This window comes from Eucyclogobius newberryi, unplaced genomic scaffold (genome assembly GCF_026437365.1).
Source record: "Eucyclogobius newberryi isolate DKJ021-1_F unplaced genomic scaffold, fEucNew1.0.hap1 SCAF_9, whole genome shotgun sequence".
NCBI lineage: Eukaryota > Metazoa > Chordata > Actinopteri > Gobiiformes > Gobiidae > Eucyclogobius > Eucyclogobius newberryi.
The window spans coordinates 27,248,599-27,263,800 of record NW_027316532.1 but is presented as its reverse complement, the minus strand read 5'-3'; the positions used below and the strand labels follow the sequence as shown (position 1 = coordinate 27,263,800).

Sequence of the window (15,202 nt, the reverse complement as noted above, 5' to 3'; positions counted from 1 at the left end):
CATCATTCTCTCAGCATGGTTCTAAATTGCTGAAGGAACTGTTTGTATCCCTAAAAATGATATAACAAAGCATTCCAGTGCCCTCTGCTGGTCTCTATTGCAATATTTAACTTCAATAACTTGTGTTTAGGGGTGGTTAAATGTGCAAAGTTGTTCTAGATTAGCTTTTTTCAAATCGGTTTATTCATTTCTATAGCTATTCATTAAAGCAGTCCAACTGACTTTTCAGCAGGTTGTGTGACACGAAGCACTCAGCCATAAGGGAAAAAGAGTGCTTCCACCGCAGAAACCTCTCAAAGGACATTCAAACGTGCAGCTCTTCGTCATGTCAGCCTCGCTTGCCACTCATCTCACCATCTTATTTCCTTTCTATCTATTATCTTCCAATAATCTGCCTACTGTGTCAGGTTTTAAGTAACTTTTATGGGCATATATGTCATTTTCAGAGCAGGAGGAGTACGTATATGGATGACTCATTTGATGGAAAGGATCAAATATGATGGAAGAGCCTTCGAGCTTGACTGTTGAGGAAAAAAAGGGAGCTTTACTTCACACTAGATGGTTGATGGTTCCACGGATGTTGTTGGGAGTCATTTGAAAAATAAGAGCCTCTTGTTTAATGTGTGTTGTTAAATGTGTCTCTTAGAGGACAACACAACTAAACCACTACACTCAACTTAATGCTGGGTAGTGCCAGAGGACCATAAGCAATGCCAAGTTCCAAGACTGACCTGTGGGCTGACATGGCAAGAAACTCAGCATGTCAACCCAAAAATAAGTGACAGTTGGTAAACACGCATAGCCTGATACAAGAGCCAAATTCTATACTAAATACATTTGTGAAAAAGGTAACCATTAGTGAAGCTTTGGTCCCTCTGCATTCCAGGCAAATCAATACAAGAGGAGATTATTTATACTCTCTAACAACTGATTGCTCTAATTTGTACACTTGAGTGGAAATGCTCGCTGGACTTCCGATGCAAATGCAAACGGCACAATCGCATTCTGTTTTGTTCAAAAACGAGACAGCCATGGGAAAACTGCCACAAGCCAAGGCAGTAAATATTTTATGTGCATGTCTGATGGCCATAATCGCTTTTAAGGACAAAAGTACAAACAAACGGTGGCAAAAAAATACTGGTGTAGAGGTTCAGACCACAGAGACCGGATGCTTCCGCCTGGGAGTGATGGAACATGTAGAAAGCACTTTAAGTCATGAAATATACAAAACAGGTGACTATCAGTGCCGAGTTTGACTGGTGGTTGACCCCAACGCAGTATGGAAGGTCTGGACACAATGCACTTAAGAGCTGCTTCTGAAGAAATACACACAGGTAGAATATGGTAAAGCATGGGAATGTCACAAATACTAACTGTTAACAAGGTACATGTATAAATATTTGATTCTAATGCTTGTACTGTTGAAGAAGACATTCAGATACGGTATATGCTCTCAGGCTATATGTGACTCAAACCAACTTACTTCACTCTAACGCAAGTCAAAAACAGTATCGACTTCTGGTATTGAAGTTTCATAAGCAGATGCATAGGAACCAAGCAGCCACTAGAGCCACGTTTCCATTGGTTCACTTTGGAGTGGAGCGGGATGGTCAGAAATTGTCTTCACCCTTGTAAGTGTACTATACCGGCCTGTTTTAGGGGTCCGAAGGGGGCCGTGAGTGGTACTAGCACCAAGAGCGTGCCAGCTTGTTTTTGGCTCGCTTTCAGCACGCTTTTGGCTCGCTTCAGTGCAAGAAGATTGGACAAGAGAGAATGCATGGTCAGATAAAAACAAGTCTAACAGCAGACATAATACAAAAAATTCTCATTCTCATCAAATGTTGACTTGATCTTTACATAAACTGCCATATTTCCGGTGATGATACTTTTATTTGTAGAGCTGGCAAACTTAGCAAAACAAAGCTATAGCCGATGTTAGCATCAACCGTTTCTAGTTTATTGACGCACGGCACTTGCATCAAGACACAAAATAACATATTTTGAGAGAATAATGCCTCTAAACCCATTGCATTACGTGAAGACATGTGAAAATGCAATGTAGAGGCACAGAAAAGTCAAATAAATGCAGAAAAAGCTGACAATAAACAGGAAATTGTGTCTCGTTTCCTCTAGCCATGTCTCACAGCACCACAAACCTGGAAATACTAAACATCTTTCTGTGAATTGCTCAATTGTTCTTATGAAAAAAAAGTGTAATTCAAGTATGATTTATTATATTTGTTAAGAGAACATTAGTTATATTTGTGTGACATCAGCTGCTCACGTAGTAGACCCCTGTGAGCCCGGACCTGAGCATGGAAACGCAGACCTGCATTAACAGAAATGCTCAAAAAAGCTTCAAACTGAACCAGTCTGGCGGACCAGAGCCAGTCGAAATGTGGTTTAGGGGGTGGCATTCGTTCAATTACACACCTACGAAACTTTATTAACCTGTCTTGCAGTTGCTTGTGAAATTGTTTGTCGCATATGAATCCCTCAATTTGTTCTGGTTAATGCACTTTAGAAAACGAGAAGCCATCTAAAGTCATCTGCACTTGTATCACTGAAAAGCAAACCTACTATTCATGGTACACATACAAGAGTATCTATTGGATATCTCTGGACTGAAGTGAGAATATCATGCTCGCACATTTCCAGGGTTGAAGGAGCAGAAAATTGTACAGGAGTGTCAGTTAAACAAGTTTTCATGCACTGTGAAACATGGAATGGGAAGAAGGCTTTCCAATATCAATTCGATCTGCAGTGTGGTTGATGTACAGTGACAACCTGGGAAAAAGGTTATTATATTTATATTGAGTTTTCTTCAAATGTAATATTTTATGTGGTTGTTAACAAATTCAGCAAAAGTAAAAAACAAACAGGCTGCTTTTTTGTACAGTTGTAACTACTTATGCTGCAAACATGACTTCATTTTAATTAGACTGATTTGAAACATCGTCAACATTAATATCAGTATTGTTGTAAAATTTCCAAACATCCCCAATCATATTATTTGTAATTCATGTGTAAATATTTCCTTAAACTTTCTGAATCCACCTATATTGTTTGTGGGAGAACTTTGTTTCATTATTTACACTGGACACACATCAAACCTTTGAAGTAAGCGATGCACTATGGAGCATTGCAAGAGAGACATGCAGAAAGACGGCGCAGCAATGGGAAGATGTAAATTGGATGAGGCAGTGGAGAAAAAGTAACAGGGAAAGAACACAAAGAAAGAGCTGGGAATGCCGCGCTATAGGAGCCAGCACTGAGGAAAGCCAGTAAGTATGTGGAGGAAATTGATGGACAAGTAACAGGGAAGGGAAAAAATGAACTAAACTGACATGAAACAAGGGCACGACGCTGAACAGCCTAAAAACCCCTTCCCTTTTGTCAATTAGAGCTGCACTTAGAGAATGTGCGCGGAAGGATAATGGCGAGGGAAGGATGTAGCTGAGCGGCTGTGGCAGAGAGGTCAGGCCTTATCTCGCCCTGTCTGTCTGTCGACTGCTTCTCTCCACAGAGCTTCGAAACTAACTGCCAGCTGTATTTAGGGCTCCTTTTATTCCCAGGCAAAGGCTATATAAATGTGCGTTTTAGTACAGGCCAAGGGAGTTAACTACAGGGGTATAATATCCACAAAAACAATTATGTAAAGCATTAAAGAATGTACATTCACAGGTAATTTTCTTGGGTGTATGTGTCCCCATTAACAGAACTGCCACACAATTGGCTGCATAGGGTAATCAATAATTTAGAGTAATCTACATTACTCTAAATTGGATGTAAGGTGGATCCAATGGATGTAAGGTGGATTTGTTTAACTCTGTGAAACCTTAGAACTTGTGAATTCCTGAAATCCAAGGGGCAATCATTCTCTCCCTCTTGACCATAAACAAAGAAGCGGAGTTCAAAGGCCGTGGGGTTTGACATGAGAAAAAAAACATACTTTCTCTCTCACACAAGATGAATCAAAGTGATAAACACGACAGCTGTGGAAAAAAAAAAAAGTTGGCTTGTAGTGGGCCTGACTGATTTATATGGCGTGAAGTGATGGGTGGGAGACTCCGGCATTCCCATTCCTGGAAAACTGGGAAAGGTTGGGAAAGCAAGACATAGTAAATAGCGTGTGAAAAGTCCAAGAAAGTGCAAGGATGCTGGTTGTGGAATAGAAATCAGGTAGGCTCAGCGCTCATTAGCTCACCCGCCACACACAACGCTACAGAGCAGTGCACCTCCCAAGGACATGAATTAAACAGAAAGCCCGGCCGCCTCGGAGGAAAGCCGCCCTGCCAGCACTTAGCCAGGCCCCATAAACAAGCAGGGAGCATTTGTCACTTCCTCTTCAACCAACAAAGCGACAGCAGAAATAAATTACCTTTAAGTAGACCCAGTGTTCCCCTACCGCCTATGAAACCGGTCCTCACCTCACGACGGAGCAAAATGGCATGCAAAAATGTCCACGAAATCAAAACACACGTTTTTACATCGCGATCATGACTCTATTCAGCCATGATTGTAAGCAAGGGAAATGGTTCGTCAAATAATAAGATATGATTGGACTAAATTCTGTAGTAAAATGCTAAAATCGATTGCAATAAACAAAATCTGTGCAGGTATAGTCCAAACATGTGTATGTAGCGTACATATTCTTTTGTGATAACCCAATGTTGTTTGGTTCGATTAGGCAAATGAATAAAGTAGCCCAATTGTTCCCAAACTGTGTTAAAGTCTTGGTTTTATTAGTTGCTTGATAGGTTCTTCAATGTTTTTGTTTCATTCTACACTATTCCATACTTCAGCCAATTTCACTGCATCATAAAGAAGATACAAGAATATAGATCTTTCCATGCCTCAAATTCCATGCGCAATTCTAATCCAAAGTGACGGCTCACATTCCTTTTTGGCACCTCTTCAGAAACCTCCAACAAAAGGAACCACTCCTCACAAAAGCTTAAAATTCCTCAGACAAGAGTCAGGGGATGTTTGCACAGACACATCCCGTCCTGCATTGATCATCCTTTACACGGTCGGACAAGGAGCACAAAACAGAAAACACCTGGATATGCCACCTCCGGGACCACCCGTGCCTGATTTGTACCTGTCTCCGATCCCTAAGCAATCTGCATCTTGTAAAACATCTCCCACTTGCAACATAAATGAACGTACAAGAACTCCTTTTTCTGCCGCTTCATTTGCCCGACGCTCTCCGCCGTATTCCCCATTGTATTGTGAAGAACACTCGGTTAGTGTTAAGGGTTTGGCTGGCATCCGACCATTAAAACTGCTGCTATTGAGCTAATCTCCAGAGAAAACACAGGTTTGTTAATCAAGCGAAGGCAAAACAATTACTGGAATCCAATAATCAATGGGTGTGGACAAACAATAAATCCTTACTTCACACGAATGACAAGAGCAGGAAAATAGGCGCCCCTCTAATTAAAGCCAAACACGTGGCGGTCCGCTATCGCTACCTAATAGCAACGCCACTATGCTATTTAGCTCATCTGATTAGACTGTTTGACAAAAGCACAGACTAATAGCTATTACAAAGACTTTTTTTTTTTCCAGAATGATTGCGCAACAGCTGGTAGTTTGCCAGCCCGCGAGGTTTCTTCCCTCTGAGTAACACTATTGGCAAGAGAAATTACAGTGTGGGCTTCTAGTAGCTATGGAGATTGTGTATAAAATGTCTGTGGTAATAATCATATGTAGATATATGCGGAGGGATATCTAAAATGGCTACCGCAGCTATAAAAGAAACATTAGTTATTGAAAATCCAAGAAAGGCAAAGTGAAAGGATTCAATAAGCTATTATGTGTAAGGTCAAAAGGCACAGAGTTAGCAGCTTTACAGGTAAAAATGGGTTGAATGATGCTTGTTGTCTTTCCAAATCCGGATCCGGCAGCGCGCAGGGATCGAAAAGCTTGATAGGTTTTGGAGAATTATAGTAAAGTGGAGCACGCTGCCTGGTGAATGCTGGGCAAATCGGCTGAGACAAAATCTGATTGGGTTTAAAGAGCCGTATGAAAGATGCTAATAATCCGAAATAGTAATGTCGTGAATGATATGTGATCTTGGGAACCTGTACTGGCTATAGTTCTGCTTTCCACTCCAAACATGTCATTGGATTTTGGATTGATGCGTTGAATGAAGCGGACAGGCATTCCCACTTAGCACAATGGCAACAATAATAAGTCTGCCGTGATCAATAACCATTCATGACTTGCTTTAAAAAGGTCCCATCCTCTAGCCTTTTCCTATCCATCTTTTCCGGCCTCATTTCCAGTTAGTCCTTCCTGCCTCATCTATAATTCTAACTCCACCCCCCCTTTCTTCTCTCACAGGGCCTACCGAATAACATTTAGCTCAATTTAACTCTATTTTTTGCAGTTTATGCGCAGTATATGGCACCAATTCTCTTGCTTATCAGTGAAATATAAAATTGACTTTACTTTTTTATCACTCTTAACTATGCTTCACAAAACTAAATATATGAATTCCGTGCTGCCCCGTGGTTGGGTAGAAATGTGAATTCCATTCCTATTCCTATTGCTTCAATCAATGTCAATCAATGTCCTATTGCTTCAAGTGGTTTATCTCCATAGACTTAATAGAAAAATAGTTCTGGTCAAAAGGTTAAGGCGGTCCTCCCTTCTCTCTCAATCACATTTCACACTCAGCTGTCCTGTCTAATAAAGCCTATGGACCAAAAACATCTCTCTGTATAAAAAAACAAAGGTTTTCAAATGGCTCATCACTGTAATTTTTTGGGTATATATTTTTGGGGATAAATGTCGTCAACGCGACAATGTATCTTGGATGTAAAACTCCAGCAATAGAATGGATGGATGGATACGCGAGCAGAACTGACTCTTGGACTAAAATAACTTTGGACATTTATGCAGTGGAAAAACTAACTTTTGCACTGAATTTGACAATGGACAATTTGCCAGACATTGGAACCAAACGGGACAGGTACAAAAGGGAATATATTATGCCAGAGCCGGACTCCTCTTTTTGTTTCTGACATGTTGTTGTCTGCGTCTTGTTCTGTTTATTATAATTTAGTTTTTGTTTGTGTTAAATAAACAAAAAAAAAGAAAAATGGCATGAAGAGTTTATTGGACAGAACAACAAAGTGCAAAATGGAGGTGAGAAATGATAGAGACATTCGGTCAAGGCTGGAAAGTGGAAACTAAAATGATTAATTAGGACTTATTTCTTTAGATATTGTCATCAAAACTCAAGCAAAGCTGCCCCTTCACACCTGTGCACTATAAACCCCATACGTATCTGTCCATCGACTCTGTGGCCCTCTTGCTACCCACCGTTCACAGGTTTCCCATAGCACATTGTTGCATCGCAGAGGAAGCTTGCACAGCATTCTGCCATAAATAATTGAAGAGGCCCCACACGGCCAGGCACGCACAGTCTGAATGGATTATTCTGGGAGATCAATGCTGGCCTGTGAGGGTTTTATTAGAGGCTGCAGAAGAAGTGCACAAGGCCAACACTCTCAACTCTTTGTCTTAATTCTACCTGAACGTGTACAGGTTTGTGGCACAGCCAGTGCACCCCCCCTCTGCCATAAGGTCCACGCCCTTCCCCGGTTATGATGCCAAGTCACAGCGGGTCGCCAGTCTTATTGCTCACACTAAATTAAACATAAATACCAGTCCAGAACAATACATGAAAGATTTATGCTCGCCAATGCTAGGTCAGTGGTAAACAGTCTACAAAGTCTCGTTAACATTGTTGAGATGCCAAGTGACCAACGGCATCAGCGAGGCCCTTGTGCAGAGAAACGGGGGATGGGCTGAGTGTGGCGTGACCTTCAAGAGTTACAGCGCCAGAGGGCACTTGATGGCTGCAAGTGCAATTAAACCCGCAGCATGCACCGCTCCCCGGAGATCTACATCTGTCTCCTCCAGTGAGAAATGGAGCCATAGTCTGTCTGAAAGAGATGGTGGGCGTAAATTCTACGGCAAGAAATTGGAACATACCTTTTTTGGAGGAAACATGGTGCTTGTGCTCTTACCTTGAAGCTAGGAGATTGAGATCTTTATCATATTAGCTGATTTTATTATCTTTATATATTCGAAAATATTTGTAAAACATGGGATGATTTGTCATTGGATTTGCGCTCAATCAAATGCATTGACAAATTCTCATTCAGGAGAAAGTTCTGTCGACTGGACATAAGTTTTGAGAGTGAATAAGGTTTGCCACTCATCCAAGAAGCTTTTTATGTTCATTTGCAGCTTCTTCTGTTTCCTCAGGAGGAACTGAAGAAGCATCATGGATGAGTGATGAAACATATTCACTCTTTCATGTGCAATTCATGTGCAATTACTGTGAAATTCATGTGCAATCTATGTGCCGTCATGACACATATTCATGTGCAATTACTGTTGTGATCACATGCAATGGTATTTATGTATTTATTTATTTATTTGTCTATGGGAGTTTTTGTTTATAGGAGATCTTCTACTGAAAGTGTTTTTTCAGACTTCCTATAAGTGATCTGTTCTTCTGTATCTACCTCTGTATCTACCTGCGTTGCACCAATGAAATTTCCCCATGTGGGACAATAAAGGAATATCTTATCTTATCTTATCTTAAAACGTATGTCTAATTGACAGAATTTACTTTTATTTTGAGGAATAAATATTTATGAGAACGTTACTTGTTGCTTTTAGTTAATGACAAAGGACAGAAGGAAATATTATCAAGAAACAAGGGTTTATAGTGATTATAATATCATGTTATTAAACTTCAGAGGGCAGGTTTGATTTTTATAAGTATGTCTAACCACGTACAACTATCTATAGAGACCGGAATTTAATTGAAACTATGGCGAATGAATAAGACACTTCTGAATGTTTTGTCCTTGCTCTTGTTATTGGGATATGCGCTCCAGTGCAATTACCCTTGAGTAAAGAGCTGTTGAGAGCGAATATGCTGATCTAAATTGAACTGTTTGACTGTGACATGTTTCTCTTTTGCTGCTGACACAGAACTGCTGCTAGACTTTCTCGACTCCATTAGGGTTTTTTCTGTTACTTTGCTCCTCATGATGTGTTATGACCGAGGGTTTAAAATAACAATACTGTGTGAAAAGTCCAATAATGAATGTTAAAAAAAATCACAACTTGACCCCGGTGATGGTTGTAAATGACTATACACCATTCAATGTTATTAGAATGTAATGAATCACTATATGCATATAAATTGGGTGCACGGTGGGTCTGCATGTCCTCCCCGTGTTACCGTGGGTTCTCTCCGGTTTCCTCCCACCGTCCAAAGACCTGCATGTGTTAGGCAAACTTGGCAACTCTGAATTGGCCCTATGGACAGGTGTTGAAAATTTGCATATTCTGCTATAACACTTAAAACATTGCATCTGGTTCATCCAATGCTATGTCCATATTAAATAATATAAAAATAAATAAAAAATACATTACATCTCAACTTAAAACATAAACACATTAAGTCGTTACAATTGTGATAGAATTGATTCCTTGCCATGTTATTACTGAACTAAAGATCAAACAAATAGTTCCCATAGATTCCAGACAGACTGTGGTGGCACATCCTTTAATAATATATTTAATTTCAAGCAGTCCTGTTTGAAGAGTATGGTTACTTTTAAAAGGTTTATGATATTACAATGGCCAACTAAGTATGATTTATTGATGCATGTGTATGTACTATGTGTATGTACTATGAGGGATAGTTTAGACTATGGGGTGGCACCAAAGTCTCCTCTGTGAATAGGAAACACTGATATCTTTGCCATTGTGGGATAGAATCGCTTCATTGGCACGTTCTACTCTACAGTAATGTACATAACAACTCATTTATCAGAGAACAATATTTACAGTTGATGCTCAACATCTTTGACATACAAACACAAAAAGAGGCTTTTAGTTGCATACCTAACAACTCAAGCTACAATGAAGCTTCTTGGTTACAGCTTCCCATGTACTAAAGGAATAATGTACATGTCAAAGCCATTAAAGTGTCAGCCGTCGCCTCAAACCAGGTCAGAATGTTCATATAAAAACTCACTGAATACTGGATTTTGTGCCCTCATTCTGGCAGTCAAGAATCCCTCAAAGAGCATGTATGGATAGTCTTTCTGAAGTGACGTACAAGGACATTTACGCTGGAACATTCCAGAACACATTTGCATAAGGATTTGAAGACCATATGGTTCTTGACAAGATGAACAGTACAATATGCTCTGGGTGAACTGCGTAGTATTAAAAAAAATGGCATGACAGAAGGATTAACTCAACCATCTTTTGCATGTTAATGATTGGACTTTGGTTTTCAGACTTATGCACGCACACGTTTTCTGCTAATTTTCTGTATACCATTTGATGTTTTAGTATTAATATTCTTTTTTCAACTGAGGATAAACAGAGACTACAGCGCATTGTGCACTCTGCTGAGAAGGTGATCGGCTGCAGACTCCCATCCCTGCAGGACATGTACGTCTCCAGGGCTCTGGGACGGACAGGCTGGACATGGACTATAAGAGCCACTCCCCTCAGGCAGGAGGCTACGGTCCATCCGAACCAGAACCTCTCGCCATAACAACAGTTTCTTTCCCTCTGTCGTTGTACTCATGAACACTTTTTTCTTTCATGCAAGCCTTATTTGACTTGATACATCTTACTTTTAGTCCTTTTTGTTCCTATTGTAAGTTCCTAGTCTGTGAATTTTGTTTGTTCTGATTGTGATTCTGATTAGCTCCATCCAAGACAAACAATTTAAGAATCTACAGTATAAGTTCCAATTCAAAATGACCATTAAAAAGAACAAATCAGCATTTTCAAGAATTACAGCACACTTTTTACATGCAGCTGATGCTGAAATGAAGTTGTTTTTAAGGTGCAATAGACAACTTTCAATGGTGCTTTCTTTGCCTGGAATGTTCCATCGTATGTCAGTAAACTGCTCCGATCACAGGCGTTATTGTTGCTTAAAACAATCCTGGACAGACAAATATTCTTACTGTGAGCAGGCTCATCTCTCCACAGATGTGATCTCCAACTTTGCCTGCTGTCATCACCTGCCTGTCTCCATGGAGATAAAGACATTGTCACACTGTGGAACATTCCAGGCTTAGCAAAGACATCTTCATAGGACGCTGCTATGTCGTTCTGCCTGAGCCCATAAAATATGCTCTACTTTAGCAGTACTTTTTACCATTTGGCTTCCACTTCCATTGTTATATTTTATTTTATCTTCTAAGGTTCTTTTTGTTTGTTTTTGATTGTTTTTTTACAAGCAGCATCCATCCGTCTTGACACACACACACACACACTCGGCTCACTCGCGGTCTCACTGCCGCATCGGACGGTTTACCGGTTAATATATTAAAAGTATATGTGCATTTGTAATTTGTGTTGAGGAACGGCCTGACTCACGTGCGTGCATTTGTTTGTGCCGGCCGGGCTGCTGACAGGTGATGAAGAGGTAGAGCTGCAGGGGGAGGAAAAACTCAACTTGAGCTTGTCATCCAATCACCCATCTCATACATACTGCGACGTGCGTGGATTAATTTTGAGTTGGAATGGACAGTGTGGAAAGGGGAACATGCTCTGCTGTGTTTTCTTCTTGAAATCCAGGCATGATGGACAGGTCAGTTTGTGCTGGTCCCAAGCCGGGCATCGGAAGGGCAACAAGCTCCATCCATCCATCCATCCATCCATTTTCTACCGCTTGTTCCCTTTTGGGGTCGCGGGTGACTGGAGCCTATCCCAGTGACTTTGGGCCTTACAAGCTCCATTATTATTACAATTTGTGCAAAAATGTCACTTTCTTTTCCGTCTGCGCTCATAGAATTCCCGGTAAATCAATCACTCGCCTGGTCTGATACTCAAATATGAAAAGTTTGAATGTATAATGTCTCTACAGTTGCTTCCAAGCATTTATAAAAGTGGAGCACAGTAAGGAAAGGAAAGGCATCTGACATAAAACCAAATGTCAGAGCAGATTATCGACTTCAGAGATTACATTATAATTACATACAACATAAATAAAGGTGAAAATCTATTACCAAGCCCAGATAAATTGAATAAGATGCTTCAAATGAGTGCAAAAAAGCATCAGAAAAGTGGGAAGTCATTATGGCAAAATACAGTAACTGCAAACACACACACATTATACAAAAAAGTCTATTTCAGTAAGTGTTGCTGAAAAGTACCAGCCTACACTAAATCTGATGTGCTAAAGCGATGTGCAAACTGTTATATGTCACACTTAGAGCATAGACGCTATTCAGTTTCATTTGGATTGTTGGTTCTATAGTGCACTTTCCCCCCCCCCCATGTTTTTCTGCTTTAATTGCCCTGCAGGATATAAATAGGGCTATTTAAACAGGCCTGTGAACATGTCCAACACGGGTACTTGATCGTGCTGTGAACAATGCAGCGTGCGGTAGGAACGCTTCATAAAACGTGTCCAGCCCATTAGGTTTGAGGGAAAGACTCCAATAATGGCCGTCCTTCTGCATGTCTGGAGAGAAGACAGCATTAAACAGGGAGTGAGTGATTTTCGCCTGTGCGGGGTAGCGAGCGAGGGGAAGTGCGCATTATCACAGGACGGGCACAGCCTGTTTGCCTGTAATCGATGTTAAACAGTCTCTAAACTGTTCAAAACTGCAACTTTTGTTCGTAAATTCGATCCAAACTGAATGTAAGAGTAAACTACAGCTCTGAATGTGAGGAATTTAGTTTTAAGTCAAATATTCACTTTCTATTAATATAAAATGATCTGGACTGTGGACAAAAGCGAGCAAAAGCAGCAAACTGATCCGGAACATCGTTTTTCCGTAGCCGTCCTCAAAAAGCAACTTTGGATTGATGAATAGTAATGTAGAGGGGAAATATCCATGATGCTTTGAATTGTATTACATTTTGGATATAATCTTGCCTAACAATTGGGTAGTGGGCTGACTGAACATGGGGATGTGGTATTATTGTGAGAAAGGGGGGGTCAATCCAAATTTCTCACGTGATGGTCCATGACAGGGAATTGTAATACACAGCAACATCATAAATTTGATTACATTACACTGCAGCGTGAGCCTGTAAGCCATTTGCAGACACCATAAAATCTATAACTAAGTTACCACGGGTACAGAGAAAAATGAATAAAGCCATTTTCTTTTAACAACCGGGGCGAGGGTGAGATATTGTTCTCTCTTTCTCACTCGCTTTTATGTGCCGAGCGGCACACAGTGGGGTAGAAACGGGAAAGATGAGAGAGAAGAAACGCACAACACGATTCATTCAAACACACATAACCTATAACTGAAACGCAATTGCTTCCAAACAGCAAATGTATTAGGGTTACAACAAAATGAGGCAACAAGTCTTTAAAATTAAATTTGCCCATTTGCCGGTGCATGGCGTCTTCTTTGTTACAGCCAATTTGAAGGAAATTAGCATTCTGTGAGGATGAAAACGTATTCTTTTTAAACCAAGAGTCAGGGAGATTGGGATGGAGCGGCGCACCGTGAAATAAACTGATACGCCGCTTGATCCGCAAACTCCAAAAAACACTCCAGAGGTCCAGAGGATGGCGTGGAGGCAGCGACACACGCACCCAAACCTGGGGGTCTGAGAACTCGCGCATCTCTCAGTGATCTCAGACGTTGGTGTGCGGGGCTGCAGCGCACGGGTCTGATTCTGATCAATAACGACACACGCGGGGATGTCCGTTTCTTTAAGACAAACGCTTTTTTATATGCTCTTGCACTTTTTGCTTTGTCAAACACCCTGACGCGCGGAGGTGCACTTACAATGACGAGCCCACTTCTGAACACACCTCCGCCCCACGCGCAGCATCCACCACTCCGCTCCAAAAGGCGGCCCGGGGAAAAGAGGGAGACGAGGCATGCTTCATTTAGGGGATTCTCAACGGGAGGGAAATGGAGAATGCACCTGCGCGTGGGGACGACGGGAATCCGCGTTATACTGTGGGAATGAGCGGCTGTGGAAGCTGCGTTGTCGCGTCTCCCACCGAGTCCCGGATCACAAAGCACGTTTCATTATAGCAAGAGCCCCGCGGTGCCGTTTGGATGAGATTCTTTGCACAATTCCAAGGCGCGCGGCAGCCCATTTACGAACGCGCGTGCAGAAAACCGTTACATTTCACAGGTAAAAGTGGAAAAAAAGTGGCGGAATGCGCTTACCGTTGACGAGTTGATCGTTCTTTCTCCAGCTTTTGATTTAATGCTTTTTTTTTGTATTTTTGTTGTTGTTGAAACCCTTCACGTCTTCATGGTTAAAACAAGCAATAATCCGCGCGGTAAACGTCTGCGTCCTGGGTGCAAGTCCGGTGATGATGCGCGTGAAATCGCAGCGTCTCTCGCGCGTCTCTTGTGATTGTTTCGGTGTAATTTTTAAAATCCAGCCGAGGAGCGCAGGTTTGCTCGGGACGCGTCTGGCACAGCTCAGAGGAGGAGGACCTCACTCAGCTCCCTCAGCATCAGCAGCAGCAGCAGGAGCAGCCACCACCACCACCGCGCTCGATCGGAGAGAGAAGCGTGTGCGTGCCTGCGTGCGTGCGTGTGTGCGTGGCTGTGCGTGGCTGTGCGTGTGTCCGCGGCAGGGGAAGCTGAGAGAATGATGTCATGCGTCCGGCTCCCTCTTTCTCTCCCTCACTCTCTCCAAACGGCACTCAACTCACAAATATCTCCATCTGACCATCTCCATCAATGTCATTTTGCAATACGATTAATTATCCCGTAAAAAGTAGCTTGCATTTTCACTTAATTATTAAAAAAACGCGTTTTATTTCAATACTTTAGGCTGCTATACAGATAAAACAGATTAAAAAATGCACTTATGGTTGTATGCAGACAAAATCTCCCTTCACGTCGTCAAAGTACAATACATAATGGGTGTATTTTTAGTTATTGTGTTTGAATTTTTTTCCTTTTCTTCCACCTACTCTCAAGGTGTTGTCCACTGGCGTCGTCCGTGCGCCAGAGCCCGGGAGAAGGGCGGCCAGGCTGGGATAAAACGCACCAATGCGCGCCGTGCACTGCGCCTCAGCGTCCTCCCTCCCGAGTCAGTCTTAAAGATAAAGGCGTGCCACGTCTCACAATTACTTATAAAGATGCACTGCTGAAAAGATGAAGCGATATGGAATGTGCTGCTGAACTTTTCACACATT

General features: G+C 41.6%; 1 protein-coding gene across 16 annotated transcripts in view; it reads right to left on the bottom strand.

The window, feature by feature from the left end:
- ptprsa (protein tyrosine phosphatase receptor type Sa) overlaps positions 1 to 14,274 on the bottom strand; it is a 219,882-nt gene extending 205,608 nt beyond the window's left edge. For all 16 annotated transcript variants that reach the window (XM_072438688.1, XM_072438689.1, XM_072438695.1 and 13 more), the window contains exon 1: positions 14,217 to 14,274. The gene's annotated coding sequence lies outside the window, so the exon portion shown is untranslated. The remainder of the gene's footprint in view (positions 1 to 14,216) is intronic.
- Between the last annotated feature and the right edge of the window lie 928 nt (positions 14,275 to 15,202).